Source organism: Pieris napi, chromosome 8 (assembly GCF_905475465.1).
Source record: "Pieris napi chromosome 8, ilPieNapi1.2, whole genome shotgun sequence".
Taxonomy (NCBI): Eukaryota; Metazoa; Arthropoda; class Insecta; order Lepidoptera; family Pieridae; genus Pieris; species Pieris napi.
This window is the reverse complement of record NC_062241.1, coordinates 8,863,478-8,880,990: the sequence shown is the minus strand read 5'-3', so window position 1 is coordinate 8,880,990 and position 17,513 is coordinate 8,863,478. Positions and strand designations below refer to the sequence as shown.

General features: G+C 30.2%; 1 long non-coding RNA gene across 2 annotated transcripts; it reads right to left on the bottom strand.

Annotated features, from left to right (window-relative positions):
- Positions 1–15,693: 15,693 nt before the first annotated feature.
- Positions 15,694–17,051, bottom strand: LOC125051706. 2 transcript variants are annotated; one of them, XR_007117336.1, is made up of 2 exons: positions 16,825–17,051; positions 15,694–15,723 (listed from the first exon to the last, which is right to left on the bottom strand). It is a non-coding gene; the product is annotated as an uncharacterized LOC125051706 (long non-coding RNA). The 2 variants fall into 2 exon arrangements; XR_007117337.1 differs by having other exon boundaries at positions 16,834–17,051.
- Between the last annotated feature and the right edge of the window lie 462 nt (positions 17,052–17,513).

The following is a 17,513-nucleotide window of genomic DNA, read 5'->3' as shown; positions in this document are numbered from 1 at the left end:
TGCGCACCTGTCAAAGATCGATGACAATGCAATAATCCGAAAAAAAAAAACTATTATTTATTTTAAAATAAAGTTTGTGCAATCACGTTTTGTTGATTTTTAAGACCCAGCTCGAGAAGGGACCTCTATTGATGAGACAGGCCATATAGATAATATTTGCTTAAAATTGTCTTTGGTGTACCCAAGTACTTGATATGTAAATAAAATTTCGGTTTCAGTAAATAATGATAGAATTAAGTCATCTTCATTATTTAATGATTTAATCATTTAAATGATTATGTAATGAAGGTGAATATCATAACTATAGTCGAGAGATAATTCGCAGACCGTGAATATAAAATGAATTCCCATTCTTAATCCGTTCAATTTTATTTTAATAACAAATTTTTAACAAGATCCTCTTTATTGCTGTTCACTAGCCGTTAAAAAGGCAAATAATAGCTTAAAGATTGTGCCTTCACACAATTTATATATTCCGAATTTAATAAAATGCTAGACTTTTTTTCATAGAAATATTAGGGCATAATATATATATATATTATGTCCTTATATGTTATTAGTTATATATATATATAATTAATAACTATTAGTTATATATATATATATCAAAATTTCGCTCAATTTAAATGCAAGTATTAAAATTCACAAGGGGAGTCTCATAATTGACTAGCTGTTACACCCAACGTCACTTGTATGCATTTAATTTTATACTAAAAATCACGTAGAATGTTTTGAAACTTAAATTGACCAATAAAAATATTAAAAATTGAGTGTTTTTTAGATGAGTGTGTTTTTCTTTCTTTTCCTTACTGATAAGTAGTGTTGGTCTAGTGCAACCTTCAGGTCGTGCGTTTGAGGCTTTGAATCAACGGTTTTTCTACCTAAAAGCCACTTGTACGGTAAAGGAATATATTGCAGGGAAACCGGCATGCCTTAGACCCAAAAATCAACAGGTGTCAGACAGAGAAGGCTGATCAACGACTTGCTTACCAAAAAAAAATCACAAATCAAGTACAGAAATCTGAGGCAAGGATTCAATAACGATTTTAGCGCCACAATTTTGTAATATTAACAGAGATACCACATTTCTAGAAATTATGCATGCTGTGTTAGCTATTATACTGTTTTATGTAGTATAAGAAAGTTTTTTTTTAATATCCAATCTACCAATCAATATTATATGGACATGGAGTAAACGTAAGTTATTTTTTCTAAGCTGTTAAAAAATACAAACTTATACTTACTTACTTATACACAAACAAACACATTTATTTGTATAGATGTGCACCTCCGTGCGTGGCCTTACAGTGGTTAATTTACATATAAATAAGTATCCTGAAACACCCTTCAGATTCAAATACCGCGCTTTGCATTTTTATGGCCGAAATTCCAATTATCGCTCGCAATTATTGAGTCAGCAAGAAGAGGATTTGATATTTGAAGTGTAAATGTCAACTATAAGGAATTAATGTTTCAGGTATATTATTTTTTTACAATAGGAAGGGTGTTTATAACGATTAATTCTTTAAAATATAATGTAAATATAAAACTAAATGTATATTTGTTTTGACACAATTTTCCGAGTGTAATTTTTCGAATTTTATTTTAATTTTATATGTTAAGCACAGTAAGTAAATATAGATAATATATATATAAAATTAAAATTAAAATTGGAAAAATTACACAGGCTGTTTTATTCATTAAAGTTTCGTTATTATAATATATTAGGTTATTGAAATCGCCAAATATATATATTTGCTAATGTCTTTGGATAGATTTTTGAATATCCTATACTATGCGTTTACTACATACGTGATACATTAGTCGTCCGTTCCACGAGGGGTATTTTCACTTTGGTACAAGGCATGAATTTCAGCGAAAACAAATATATTTACCTATATTATCCGATATTTAACTAAATAGTAAAAACTATACGATAAAAGCAATATGGTGCATTTTAAAAAGCAACTAATGATTTATTTTACGAATTTGTGATAAAACTAGTTTAAAATTTGATAAAACTCTTTTATTATTTTCCAAATGCAATTGCGATACTTAATTCGAAAATACAACAAAGATTTAGATTATATTACTGTTTGAATGGGTAATTTTTTCCGAGACTGGAATTTTTAATACCATTGAACTTTAACTATAATATGCTTATAAACATATTATATATCTGCGTTCAATTATATGTAGTGACATTTACATTTAATGTTATCCAGTAATCGAACTGATTAAAAGCTAAAACATTAACATTAGAAAATATAATCATTTCTATCATTAGAAATCAAAAATTAATTGCGACAAGATTTTAGCTATTAACGAGAATTTTAACTATTGATTTATTTGATAACATATTAAAATACGACTGAAACTTGACGAGGGAACATAAATTGGTTACAATCTGTACACCGTAGTTTTGACTTATATTACAATAATAAAAACGTGTGGCACTCGGGGACTGCCGCGGTAAAGCTATTGCATAGCAATTTTTATTAACTTATATTTTTTTATTTATTTTTTATTCATGCAGTATCTTTTTTTTCTTTGATATTAATTCAATCTACCACTCTACCAGACTCAGACTAACACGCCTGTATATAACGCGCCTCACTCTAACACGTACCGGCTGCACCGGCCGCGCTTACGTCACCGATCTTGTCAGAGAGATGTGAATACAGTATTCGTTCTGTCCCGCTCTATCGCGTATGGCCGCACCTATATTACGTCATCGTGTGTTAGGTTGCAAATGCTTAATATAATTCTTATGAATAAAATCATCCACTGAGAACTAAAAAAAAAAAAATTTCACAAATAATTGGTAGTCAATAAGTCGCCTTACGCCTATTACAATACCACCAATGATTGCTTGGGGGATGTAGGCTTGTAACGTCCATCGCTGGCCACAAGCCTGACGTGGCATGTGACATATATGAGATATTGTATGTTTGTTAAATACCCGACACAGCTGCACTTTACCCGCCTACACATCTCGATTGTGGCTTTATTTAACGCTTCAAATTGTAGGAGACAGTTATCGCTAAATGCAATTGGTCAACTTAATAATTTCTACATAATTGTGGATTAGTTAACCAGAGGTATTGTATAAAATTAACTTTAACTTTTAAAAGAAAATAATTGGATCGTATAATTAGACACAATATGGCTAGTTAGCTGTATAGTATAATAAGATGAATTCTTTTGACTGGTTATTAACACTTTGTTCGTACAGTTCGTAGCAATGATATTGTAATGTCGTAGACGACATTTACGCTGAAAATTATGCAATTGTTTCTATGATACATTTTATAATTCCAATTTTACAAGCCCTTAACATTTTGCGAGTTTTAGTAATTCAAAAGAAAAAAAACTTAAGTAATCTAAGACGTAAATTTAGATTTCCAAACTAAAATTTATTTCAATCAAACATAAATATTACGAAATTTATGTCTATTATGCATAAAACTTTTACAGAACATAGTAGTTATTGTATGACAATGGAAATTTGCCATACGTTACGATACTATTATTGTCGATTGAGTGAAAAGTTTTGTTATAGTGAGTTGTTTACATAGCATTATATCAGAGACTCGCAATAGCAAGTGTATTTTAAGATGATTTACGTTCGAAAGTTTTCGTAGTTTAATAGTATGTGCCGAACAAATGTGTAGCGTGGCATGTATAATGTATTTTTTCCGATGAGGAATTATTAATCTTGAGAAAGCGGAAATAGTTTGACATTTGCTTATAATTTAAAATCAATGAAATTAAATTCACAAAAAGGTGAAGTGATAACAATTATATTCATAAAAAATTATTAACGCGTTGTGAACTAGAAAAATATTATATGTTGTTTTTAAGAGTAAAAAGAAATAGATACCGTATATAGACCCAGAATGTTCTCTCACTATCCATTGTTTGAAAAATCACGTCACTGAAATTATGAACTGTATGAGCTATTGTATAAAGCTTCAGTCATTGATGTATAATAATACAATTAGTATACATAACAATTTAAATATTTATTGATATTAAACACGTAAAGATAACTGTAAATAATTATTCATTGAAATTTCTACTCGTTTTCGGCTCTGAATTTTATCAGTGTGTATTTACTGAAAACGTTGCCATAAGAGAATCCAAACAATAAAAACATTTTGTCGCTGTAATGCCAACTCGAATTCAGTGCAAATTGTATTACGTACATTGCTTACGTAATATACTCTTGAATCAGCATTTTATACGTTCATTATTAGTCTTTACGTCAGGTCTCCCTTATTTAAGTTACCTTCTCTATCACAAAAGGCTTCTGTTAAAAGTGTATATTTTAATGATATCAATAAACTTTGCAAGCATACATATTGATTTTATGTTGAAGTAAATTACGTGGATTATAATATGTTAGTCCTCAAAATATTTATAAGTGTTATATTGTTCAGCATAATTAATACTTTTGCATTTAAGGTACAAGAAAACATGTTTATCTCTCCATAATATGGCTAAATGTTTTTTGTTATGTCTATAACAAAGTTTAAGTACAAGATACAAAGTTGTTCAATAAAAAGTGACAATGGGAATAGCGAAATTATTTGTTATTAAATGCTATTTTATTTTTCAACCTCGAAGTTAACTCAATTTTATACACCATTTTTTCTAAAAGTAAAATTCTCTTTTAATAAAATCTTATTTCTGATCCCATAACATATCGTATGGCCTCCAAATTGTCCCTTTTACCTGAGAAATTACATATCACTAGAAGCTAGGTCCGGTGAATATGGAGGATGTTCCTTCAATTCGAAGGCAGCTTCATGAATGCAGCTCTGACAATATGCGCGGTGGCGTTATCTTGGTGAAACAAAATTTATTGAACCTTCTTCTTAGTGCATTACAGTTTAGTTTGCAGATTTATTGGTATTAGCAAAACAAATGATGACTCATATATGCAATTAAATTTTGAAGATTTTTGAAACCTATAGAATCTACACTAAAAAGGTTTCAGAGATTATTTATGAATTAAATAGTCGGAGGCATTCTAGATCGTGTCCCGAAGTAGTAAGTTACTTTGAGACACGCTACTGCAGTACGTAGTAATCTTGCCGGTTCTTTTTCAGCCAGAAATAAAATAATGCATTAACAAGCAATGTACCGCGCATATTTTATATCGTAAAGTTAAAGCGTTTAATAAACAAAGGTTGTCAAAGCGCTGAGTAGCGAAATTTGAAATTTTATATACGTCATAAAACTGAGGGTTACATTCGGAGATGTTTAGCCTGGCTTTATGCTTCGCTAATGAATGCAACCTTCCATGTTTTATTGTCCACTTAGCCTTATGCGAGCTCTTTATTCAAATAACAAATGAAATTAAAACTTAACAAAACGAGGTTATTACACGACGGTTTTTGTAACATGAAGTATTTTCTTTATTTCTTTATCAAGCTTATCGAAATAAAATGAATAAAAAGCTCTTATATCTATGGGGGACTACAGAAAACTATAGGGATTTCTAAAAATGTGAACCTATATTGAATATTTAATGTAATTGTATAAATATGATTTTACAAAGGATATAAATAGATTATTATAATAAAAAATACAGTAAAATATTTGTAGGATAATAACAATATAGTATAATTCAAAGCTAAATTATTTAGAATCTCTAAAAATGGATTAAAAATTATCTTCGGTAACTTTATATAACTTAATGTGTCTATTCCTAGTAGACACATTTTTATCACTAAATATATTTAAAATAAGAAATAAATTAACTTTTTACAACCTATAAGCCGATATACCTTTAACATAATTATTCTATTAACCACAAGAGCTCAGGCCGTCCGGTCTTCGCTCATCGGCTAAACCACGTCCACGATTATTCAAGAGAATTCACTAGCTGCAATATACCTACGTACCGAGTCAAAAGTTACCACGAGAAAAAAAAATACGTTGTTCCGCAAAAATTCATAGTAATAATACATAGTTGCAGTTTTATTGCGGGTTTTCGTATTAAAATTCACGCCGCTATGGGACATTGATCTACAACTTCCCCGCCAAAGTTCCGTCGAACTATGCAAATTTTAGTTAACACTACAAACTCGCTTTTATATTATTTCACACAACATACCGCAACGTTTCTCGTTGTTCTTTAGTATTATTTTAGTCGTCAACTTAAAGTATTCCCATAATGGCACGTTCTTGCAAGCAAGTTTAATTTTGGCGAATTAATTATACGCTTAAAAAATTTTCTTTATTTATTAGATATTACAATGTTATGATAGAATACTGATATAATAATGACGTGACATAATAATTATTAAGACCGCAATATTGTCGTAAATATTTAAAATAGAGGGTATAGTGTCAATATCGCTATCCCGTTTATTGATATATGTTAGTGATGTTCTGTTTACAAATACTCGACAAAGAGCGCCGTCTTCTTGTATGTCCTAACAAAATGAATACAATGTATTACATTTTATATAAACAATAACATTTACATATATTAATTACATTAAATAAAAAGATAGCTGTTAATAAATATTTCTTTTATTATTATATAATAAAGATAATATTTTTTTATATATATCATCAACACTTTTATTAATAAATAGTCAATCTAAAATGACAAACTTGTAAAGACAAAATATCTATGATATTTAATAACGACTTAATTAAATTATTCATAAACAAATCAACATAATATGTTCTCATCCACATAACATTTATACATTTTTCTTAAATATGAGGTAAAAAGCAAAATGTTACTTTGATTGCACGTACATGTATGATAACAGAATTTATAAAATTTCTAAAAATTTATTGCTTTATAGAATACAAAAACTAAAATAATTTGTCAATGTAATCATTTATACACAAAACCTAAGCAAATGCCATTTGTGAGAAACAAAAACAATCCTAATATCTTTATTAAGTACTTAGTAATATTTTTAATTAAAGGCACGTTGTGGTGTTCAATTATAAAGCTTCTGCTCTATCTGGTAGCAATCTATTTCTTTTGTTTCGTATATATTCCCAACCTCTGAAAAGAGTCGCTCACTGTAAACGGAACTTCCCGCAAGTAATAGCAAAGGTGAACAGACGGTTTAGGGCAGTGCAAGCGGGATATTGATCATTACCATTGTCACTTATCGTGCTTTATCACTGGTAACGCATGAGCTGCGCTTGAGCTGAAATATGAGACTATTTTTCGTAAAGTAAATTATTGGTAGCATTGCCAAAAAATCCTGTGTGTTGTTGTTTGAGTATCTCATTATTGCTAGCAGGATGGTGATTACCATTGTTGCTCTTTTCATCAGTCATGATTTTTTTTTGACATTATATTAACACAACCTAATGAGATCCTGTGTCTTGAAAAAAAAAGCACCAGTGCTAAGCGAAAAAGAAATAACAATGCGAAGTAAACAAAATATATTGTGACATGCTCGCGGGGAGCTAGTAGCGTGCAAATCGAATTGTGTTTTTTCTTTTGGCCGACCTATTACAAATTAACTAGTCGATTAGTCGCCCAAAGTCATAGTTGAAACATCGCTAATTATATATTAAGATATCAAAAAAATTTATATTATTAGTGAAATAATATTAGTAGCTACATGAATAATAGATATTTTGATTTTGAAAGTGAATTATTTAAGCGTAATTAAGCCTTGGTGACTAGGCTAGTATAGATAACTTATTGAACACTAATAAATGCCTGAAAAAATGGTACTTATAAATTCAAGAGCGTAGAAGGTTGGAGAACTATAAAATCTCCACTCTATTAAATCGCCAAGGTTTCAAGATACGTGGAACCTGCCTAAAAATGTAACACAAGAACTCCAAAATGTTTGTGCTTACATACAAAATTGATGCAATCCGAATTAATTAACACGGTGCGGCTCGCCTTGTTCTGTCTGACTTACTCAATATTTGTCTTTGTCGGAGTTCGTCCACAAATAGTAACTTAATATTACTGTTTGCGCCAAGTTACGTTTGTAATCTTATATCAAAGGGTGTTTGATGCACACAACTAACTAGATTTATACAATACCAGCTTCCTCTTACTCGCTAGAATCTACCCATGTAATAAGTTGCTCAAAGCACCATGTACTTTACTCAGTGTATTAATGTCAAGAAATTATTTATATCGGATTTTTTATGGTTTACTACTGTCAGCACGAAGACGTATCGAAAAGGTAACATTAAATTGTTTTTAAATTTGGACCGTAACTACGCATTAACAAATATTATCATCATTATCATTAACTATATCTGTCGTTATCATTAAACGCGTCTATCATTATCTAAGCCTTTAGCTTATGTTTGCCAGCATATGGTACGTCATAACCGTAAAATTTTATCGTTTCGATGCCGAAATGATACACGAAACTATCTAAAATATGTGCATTGGCACTGGGCCAGCGATCTTGATGACGGGGCTTTACAATTTGTGACGTCATCTATTGTCAAATAGTCCCACATAGATATTGCTTTCAATATCGATGTCGTGTTACACGATGTTTTAAATTGCTACTTTCGTATTGTCATTTGAACTGTACATATCTATTGTACTCCATAGAAACATAATATCTGTTGGCATGGGTTGTATTAGCGAACATCCAACAATACTCTTAGTATTAATTGTAAACTTAATTATCTACTGTCAAATGAGAATTAGGTATCGCAAAGGATTAATAATAATTCGGACCGTACGAATCTTTTCCTGAGTGGATATTTTGAATAAGTGATTTTCTTTAAACCATTGTGCAAGAGTATTAGTTAATTACTTACGTTAAAAGTACTTAGTCTCTTTAAATACATTCTTCTCCTTTTAATTTCAGGTGCCACTTTATTACTAAATGTTGCCCGTTAACTACTTGAAATGCCGGATATCTTGCGCTGGTATAAAAAGCTCCTTGGCCGGTCCACACCCGTTCGTTCCGCAACCACGATTTCTTCCTTCTACCAGCCCGTCTGTTGCCTTGAATTTTGCCCATCATTATAAGCTGCAACAAGTTGATGATGATGATGATCGATGATAACGAAAAACGTCTCCGAGATATGCGACTTTCCGTATTTTAATAGTCTGTAAATAAATAGTGGGTTTGATTTAATATTGGTTAACAGTCGAACGTTTTGTTTTAATTCAACATTTGATTTGACAGAATATTCCATATTTAAAATATGCAACGAAAGCTCCCTCAGTATAAAACTTCAATTCTAAACAAAAATAACAATATTTTGTTCTGATAGCATCGTTATGTTGGAACTATGTTACATTGCATGATAAAACAAACAGCCACTTTTTATCAGCGTTGACTGTCGATACAATCGCGATGCATATCGGTAGCATCAAATATCGCATGTGAGACTTTATAGTTGGAATATTAAACTACTTGCAACTTCTGCGTATTATATGAACCCTTTACATTAAAAGAAACAATAATTTGCCAGTATACTTCAGATTGTCTATGTACACATTTGCTAAAAGTATCAGCATTAAAGCCTAATAGATTTAGGGCAACGAACAACTTCATATATTGTTCCGCGCCTTTTTAATTGTTTACCCTCAAATCTTAAAATAGCACCCGAAAATTGCAAGTGTACCCTTAAAAGGTATTTTTGGCCAACCTGGGATGTGATTGATTGGCTCCATAAAGATGTATTAATGTTATGTTTAATGTATAAAAACTTTTTTCTCGCTCGGTTTGTGGTTATGCTTTCATTTGTTTTTTGTTTTTTTAATTGTATTTTTTTAACTCTTTAGTTCATAAGGAATTTAAAATTTGTACTGTGGCGTAGCCCTTCAGGCACCAAGGAAACTTCTTAGTGTTTATTTGGTGTTAGCACAGAATGCTTTTAGTTTATATATATAGCAATAATAAACTACTAACTAAACTTATGCCAAAGATTGGTGCAACTTTGTTATGAAATTGAAACCCCCATGAATTAAAACTAGAAAGCATTAATAATTAAACGATTTTTAGTTAAAGACAATTAAATTAATAGTTCAACTTAAAATCTAAAGTATAATGTGATTTACATATTTACACTTAATTTACAAGTGGCGTTACCCTTAAGGTCTGGATCTCAGATTTATATCTGCTTCGTGATCATTTATTCTACTTAGTAGGCATGAATTGTATATATCTATTGTACTCCATAGAAACATAATATCAGTTGGCATGGGTGGTAATAGCGAATATCCAACAATACTCTAAGTATTAATTATTGTGTACTCAATTATCTACTATCAAATGAGAATTAGGTATCGCAAAGGATTGATAATAATTGGTGACCAGGTGACCAGTCTTTTCTGTCTGACTCATGCCGTCAATTTTTGGATAGAAGCTACGCCGGTTCCCTCATGATGTTTTCGTTCATCGTACAACAGGTCCTAAATGTGCATATAGACGGAAACTTGGGCCACCTGCCGGGTTTAATACAGCAGTAGACAAATCATAGAAAGGCGTTTTAAACAAATTCCACGCAGACGAGGTCATTAGCTTAAAACGAAACAGCCGCAAATATAAAAAAAAACACAAGGGTTTAGAGAAAAACATTGAAAAACGAGGGTTAAGTACAATAAATATACGGGAACATTACATCGTTCAAAAAGAAAAAACATACCGCAAGCTTTTAAATCTGCAGTGATGATTAACCCTCAAGCTGCCATTAAAAATAGATAAAACAAAATACTGTCGGGACGGTCTCTAGAGCCCGCACGTGCTGAGCTTGCAATTCAATTATGTAGGTATTCGCAAGGAAATCGAATAGCTGGTTAGTTTGAAATGTCAGCTGGAGGGTTATTGAAATCTATAAGGCTATGGTATGGTGATGTTATAGGGATATTGTAACTTAATTCGTAAACTTCTATTCGGTTTATGACTACTTAGCGATAGAAGGGGTGGGTATGCAAAGGGATGTATAAATTGATACTGTTGGTGGTTTTAAGTATTTAATATGGTTAAATAGAATTATGTATGTGACGAGAAAACGGGACTACTAAAAAGCTGCATCTATTCCATTGATATTTGGTGCCACAGATAATTATTTTCTTATAATATTTCTTGACTGAAGTAGGAATGTATACTAGTATACTAACATAAAAGTAAACAGTTGTTGGTACACTGCATACTATATTTTTGAAGTTATACTTCTCTTGGCGCGTTAGGGAAAAATGATTAGAGTAAATTTTTACGATACACGCGCACACCGTCACAAAAAACCGACACCCTGAATATCTGTAACGGCGGCAAAACAGTCTGGGCAGCTAGTTGGCGCTTGCTCTGTTTTATTGACAAGTTGCATTGTCTCACATGGCGTAGAGTTTTTCAGACGTGTTCATTTAAACCAAAATAATGATTTCTATACGAGAAAACTCGTTCCAATGTGATAAAAAACATTGTTTATTGTAAAACATCATGATTACTACATTGTTGAGTCATTGGAAGTGACCATTAAAATGGACAAGAAAAATGCAATTCGAAGAGGGAAACATCCCTCTGAAGTGCTCAAAGAAAATTATTACGCCAAAGAAGAATAAAATCTAACGCGTGTACATAAGTAAACACATGTTTATTTGTAATATATTGACTGTTGTGGGGTATTGTCATTGTTTGTTACTTTGGTTTACTTTTAATAATAATTGTCATCATTATAAACACGTGCATTCCTTTTTTGAATACAGTTTTAAAGTATCCACTGTTGTTTTTTATATTGAACAGAGCAGTTAAGCAGATTCCATATAATATTATGTATTAATATTGCATTTCAATGTCGAAATGCTTCCGCGGCAGCATCTGTTCCGACACAGACTGACCGATTTCATATGCACCCTTCCGTCCCAACTGACATCAGACATGATTGTTTCAATATACAAATGTATATACGAAATTATGTCCGTTTTGTTGAATAATGAGGTTTTGACTGGGTCCGTTTGAGAGGCAAGACCATTAATCCTAGCATGTTGGTATTAAATATAGATGGCTGATATTTAAAATATAACGATAACGTTGTAGTCCGTCCGTTAGATCTTCGTTGTGTAATTTAATTTATATGATCGTTTGGTCTTATAATAATATGAAGAATGAAGGAAAAGATCGAAACAAAATAGAGTAAAAAGAGTTACAATACTTTACTTTTAATAACACAATATCTCAGACCAGATAGATACAGACCAGATAGACCAGATAGTAAAAATGCAAAAACCGCACTAACTTTATGGAATGAAAAAACCAGTGTGTATAAACGATTTTTTAACAGATCCTTCGGGATATCGTGCTATCTATTACTTATAATAATTCTCAAAAACATGCTTTAACTACTTAAAAAATGTCATACAAAAACTTACTGTAATAGCGTTTATATACCGCTCGCAATTCCAAATATTCTTTAATCGCGCGCAAGAGAAGATCAAAATGTTCAAACCCTTATGCAACCAGCTAACACTTAAACCGGAAAATACATTTTTAAATAATATATATGTTCAACTAATTGAATGACTCAGACAACTCAACATCCTCGTTTTAATTCAGATTTATTTAACTAGAAATGAATTCGAAAATTAAGAGATTTCAAGCGACCTCAGTCGCGAAGGATATTTTTATAAAACAATTAATATTCATTGATACAATCCGGTTCACAGCACTCGTATATTTGAATAATTGGCTGATTTTTATGCAGAAAAATTAATGCAATTGGTACAACGATTTCATTATTTTTCCACTCGAATGGAGGCTACTGTTTCTGAATTGGAAATTTTAAGATTGTGAATTTCAGTATCGAATTGATGAACTTTATTGTCTCATGAATTGATTACAAGTTTAACAATGCCTGTTATTTCCACTCTGATTTTTATTTGCTTATGAGAAATCATTTTTATAACAGTTTTAACGCATATTGTATCACTATTGATAAACAAATGAGTCAAAACTATTTCTATATAGATTTAAATTTAGTTTACAGTTTAACTTTGAACTTAACGCAAATAATAAAGAACAAATTATTAGACAGGATAAAACCCAAAACTGCTACAAATTAGAGTAACATTAGTATTTGGAGGATCCAATTAGGGCTTTCCCTAGGGTTGCCCATTCGATTATAATAAATTAGTTTTTGTGTTTAATTTTACATTATTATAGCTATCTACAAAAGGCAAAGATGACTTTTTATAATTAAATTTGAATTAATTAAGTTACATTAGCACTTTGAAAAATATTCTATTTTAAATTTATTAAGGTTAATTATGCTTTTCCTGTCCCATTTTGCAACACTACTATAACTGATCTTCCAATGATGAAGTTTAATAGTAAGGTCCATACAACTCATTTGTGATTAAGGTTCATATATATAACGATTAGTAAAATCTAAAGAAAACAGAGGACAAGCTGATCTAACCGGTTGCAATACAACTAATTTCACATTAAGAGTTTTGGATGATGTATACAATATACATTGCTAGTAGTTATCCGATAATGTTTAACAATCGTCTATTTCTACAATATTCATAGTTTATTTATCATGGTTAAAAGGCCGGCAACGTACTTGCGATCCTTCTGCCAATGTGAGTGTCCATGGGAGCCGGTATCACTTAACTTCAGGTGAGTCTCCTATTACATTAAAATAATGGTGCATTTTAATTTTCTCTTTTTCATTGAAAAATAACTTGTTATGTTACTTAACTGATCAGCTTTTGTTTCGCAGTTAGTATTGGATCCCTATGTTCTACGTACGTATAGGTTTAGTATAATTTACGATCATGATTATTTTTTCCGATAAACCTATCATTGAGGCAACTGTCATTGTAAATGGAGTTTTACAAAAAGGAATTCTCATCAGAACTAACCAGGCAATTTATGCAATATTGACCAGTTTAGACGTGCTTCAGGTACTTTGGACATGTACAAAGTTTTGGCAACCCTGCCCTGCGATTCTGTAACTCACTTCACACACCCTCAGCGCTGATTTTTGCTGTCAAATCGTTCGTTTCGGTGTCATGTTACAATTTGGTATTCTGTTAAACAATAACCGCGACAAAAGCGCCGCTCAAATGAGATTGTTAACATTTGGAACTAAAATTTGGCACTGCTACACTTACGCTCCAAAATTGTTGGTATTTGGTATTCTGATACATACCATTTGACATCTCATCTCACTTAAATGTACATTTTGTACGACAATTGACAAATTAAAAGTTGCTCTTCCCTCGCTGAAATCGTCATTTACCAGTGAGTTAGCCATTTTTAGCGAAGTTAAAACTTGTTTTATGTGAAAATATTCTAACATAGGACAATCTATATGTATCTTGGGGTAAGTTTATAAAATAATATTTATCAATACAGCATTATTTTACGAAAAAAATTATATATATAAACATTAAGCTTCGTGAAATTGAACTTTGTTATTGTTACAGAAGGCCCGTTTCCACTTTTAAAGTTTAAACCTCTATTTCAAGAAATAAATGATGTAATCCATTAAAAAATACTTAATATAATATCTATAGATGGCGAAGAAAATGTAGGCACGAAACGACCAATTGGTTTCTCGGCGTTGGTTATTATCGCTTTTTTCCAATACTCAAGAAATTATATGGTATTGACGAAACCTAGAACATATGCTGCTGAGATGAACGAAGAGTCTAGTAAATACTAAATAGATGATCTAAGGTAAACATTTTGATTACTTTAGCATTAAAAATATAATTTTTATCCAAGAACCAATTTTTCGATGCAGTCTTGATCATGTCTTGTCTCCAGCAGAGATAAGTCGAACAAAAAACGATAAATAAGATAGGTAAATATTGTAATATATTTGTATTTTTCTACTATACTAAAATTATAAATCTAATAATTTCAGAGATCCCCAAATGTTCAAAATTCCTGATAGAAAAATACATTCTGCCTTTGAAGAAGAAGAATATTACATGTGTATCATACAACAAGGCCCCTGGATATAAAAAGACACAATAGTGCAGACATTTTCAAATTATTGAATTTCGACTATCCTTCAATTTATAATAAATGATAACACAGTACAATTTCGGTTCCTATATTTTTATAAAATATATTGATATAACATTAAGGTTTTGGATAAAAACATTATTCTGCTTTACACAAGTATGAAATACCATCATTACATACATGATGGTTTAAGTACTTATTAAGCTTTTTTAAATTTATCGTTCATAACTATTACTTTTTACAAACTAATTAGAAAATATATTAAAATAAATATATTTATCTACAAAATAAAGTAGATGTTATTGATTAGCTCTATGTGAGGCTGTGTTTTAATTAGTTTTTATTATACTTAAGTTTGTTTTACTGAAAGTTATTTTGTAGTGTGTTAAAAGTTTACTATAATCATTAAATTAAATGTTTAAAGTTATTATATTGTTCTTTTATTCACCTATAAAGTAACATGGCTTATATATTTTTCATTTCGGCTTAGCTATGTATTTAACTCGGTTACTACGTTTTCTATAGGCAGTCATTAAATAAGTGGTAGATTTAATTAATCATTTTATTAATATAATATTATTAGATACAAAAAAAAATATTATGAAGTACACAATTATCTTAAACACGGTAATACAATTTTTCATATAAAAATCATAGTTGTCCAAACTGCATTCAAAATAGATTAGTGGTCTCGGTTTAATATCTCTTCTTAACATTTCAATAATTGGTCATTTTCTTCCTCATTCTTGACAACTACCACTGATGGCTGTAATACAATGATTATCTGTTAAAATTGTAAATAGGAAAATGTGGTAGGTCACTGTACTGACACAATAATATTGCATAGCAATTTAATTATTGTAAAGTTAAGGTAAATAATAAAAAAACTTGCATAAAACACACAAAAACTTATATATGGGATATCTTTGTATTTCTAAGTAAAGTATCTTAAAAACATGTTTGATAATATTATAACTAAGCCAAATATTATTAAAAGTTTTATGGTAACAAGGCTTAGTAATTTCGCACAGTATTTGATTCAGTACTATGAATAAAAAAAATCTTGAGCAAACCTATATTTAGACTCAAAAATCCAAATCCAAGTATGTACTTTAAAAACAATTATTTATTAATGAAACAAATCCAAGACCCATAAAGGGTATGTTTAGTTTTGAAGTGTAGTCAGCAGCAATAACTATCTTTTGATTGCTTCATTAAATAAGTTATGGCAATGTTGTTTCCAACATTTAAAATTAACGTTGATCACTTGAAATGGTATGAATTTGAGCAATTGAAAGCTTATATATTTGATCCAACATACCTAACATGATTATTTATACTTGTATTCTGAAATCTGAACAATTAAATTAAATTCAACTTGATCAGTTAAAATTAATACTTCTTATATTTCATGAATGGAATTTGAAGTTAGGAAACCTAAAAATATTTTTTTATTTGACATTTTTAACCAACAATTTCATTATTCTTTACAATGTCGCTTCGATTTAACCTATTACATTTGACTTCAAATTTGCCATCAAACAAACAAACTTTGTTAACTGTTTTACTAGTCACTACTTATTCCTATTTATTTACTATGATAGTTATTATATTTCTAAAATAGTTTTAATAGAATTCAGTTTTTATGAGTGTTAGTAAAAACATAGGTAATATTGTTGTTGTGTGTTTGACCTCTGAATCACTTAAAAAGGTTGCAATAGTAGTTTCATGGCATCTAAAAAGTACCAACACTTGCACTTACACAAATGAATAAATATATAAACACTAATTTTTCTTCTTTATAGATAGGTACCCTTTTATTTTATAATTACTCAACAAAATATTATATGAAAACATTGGTATTAACCTTGGTTACCTTTAGTAACATTTTGAAAATTTAAAACACCTATCCATCCTGTTTACTTTGAATCCGTAGCCCATTTGCTGAGAGAATCACTTTTAGCGTGACATCATCTTTTATCTTTTTGTTAAGATAATATTCTTAAATTTTTTACAATATATCCAGATGTTAGGTATCCCTTGTTTCGTGCTGAAACATAATTAATATTTTTAAGTTTCTGTCGGTTTATCTTTTTTTTTTAATTCAAACGTCGACCATTTTGTTTTATTAAAAATATTTTGTTTATGTATGATGAAAATTTTGACAATTAACTCTTTTTATAAAATAATAGTTATTCCGTGAGTCCACTACGCAGTAACAGCGCTCCCTTCGTCACTGACGTAATTTTTGGAATTTCATGGTATTCTGTTAATAAATTTTACATTACGTCTTGATAAGTGGAGGGAGGTAACCTAGTGAGTTGTTGTCTATTAATATCGTGACAATTGACTCATTTTATTTTATAAAAAGAGTTAATTGTCAAAATTTTCATCATACATAAACAAAATATTTTTAATAAAACAAAAAGGTCGACGTTTGAATTAAAAAAAATATTAAAAAAAAAGATAAACCGTGAAAATATCTCAAAAATGATTTATCTGATGGAAAATAATAGAATAGCGAGGAAAATTATTAAAACCCATCTGGCAATGGGG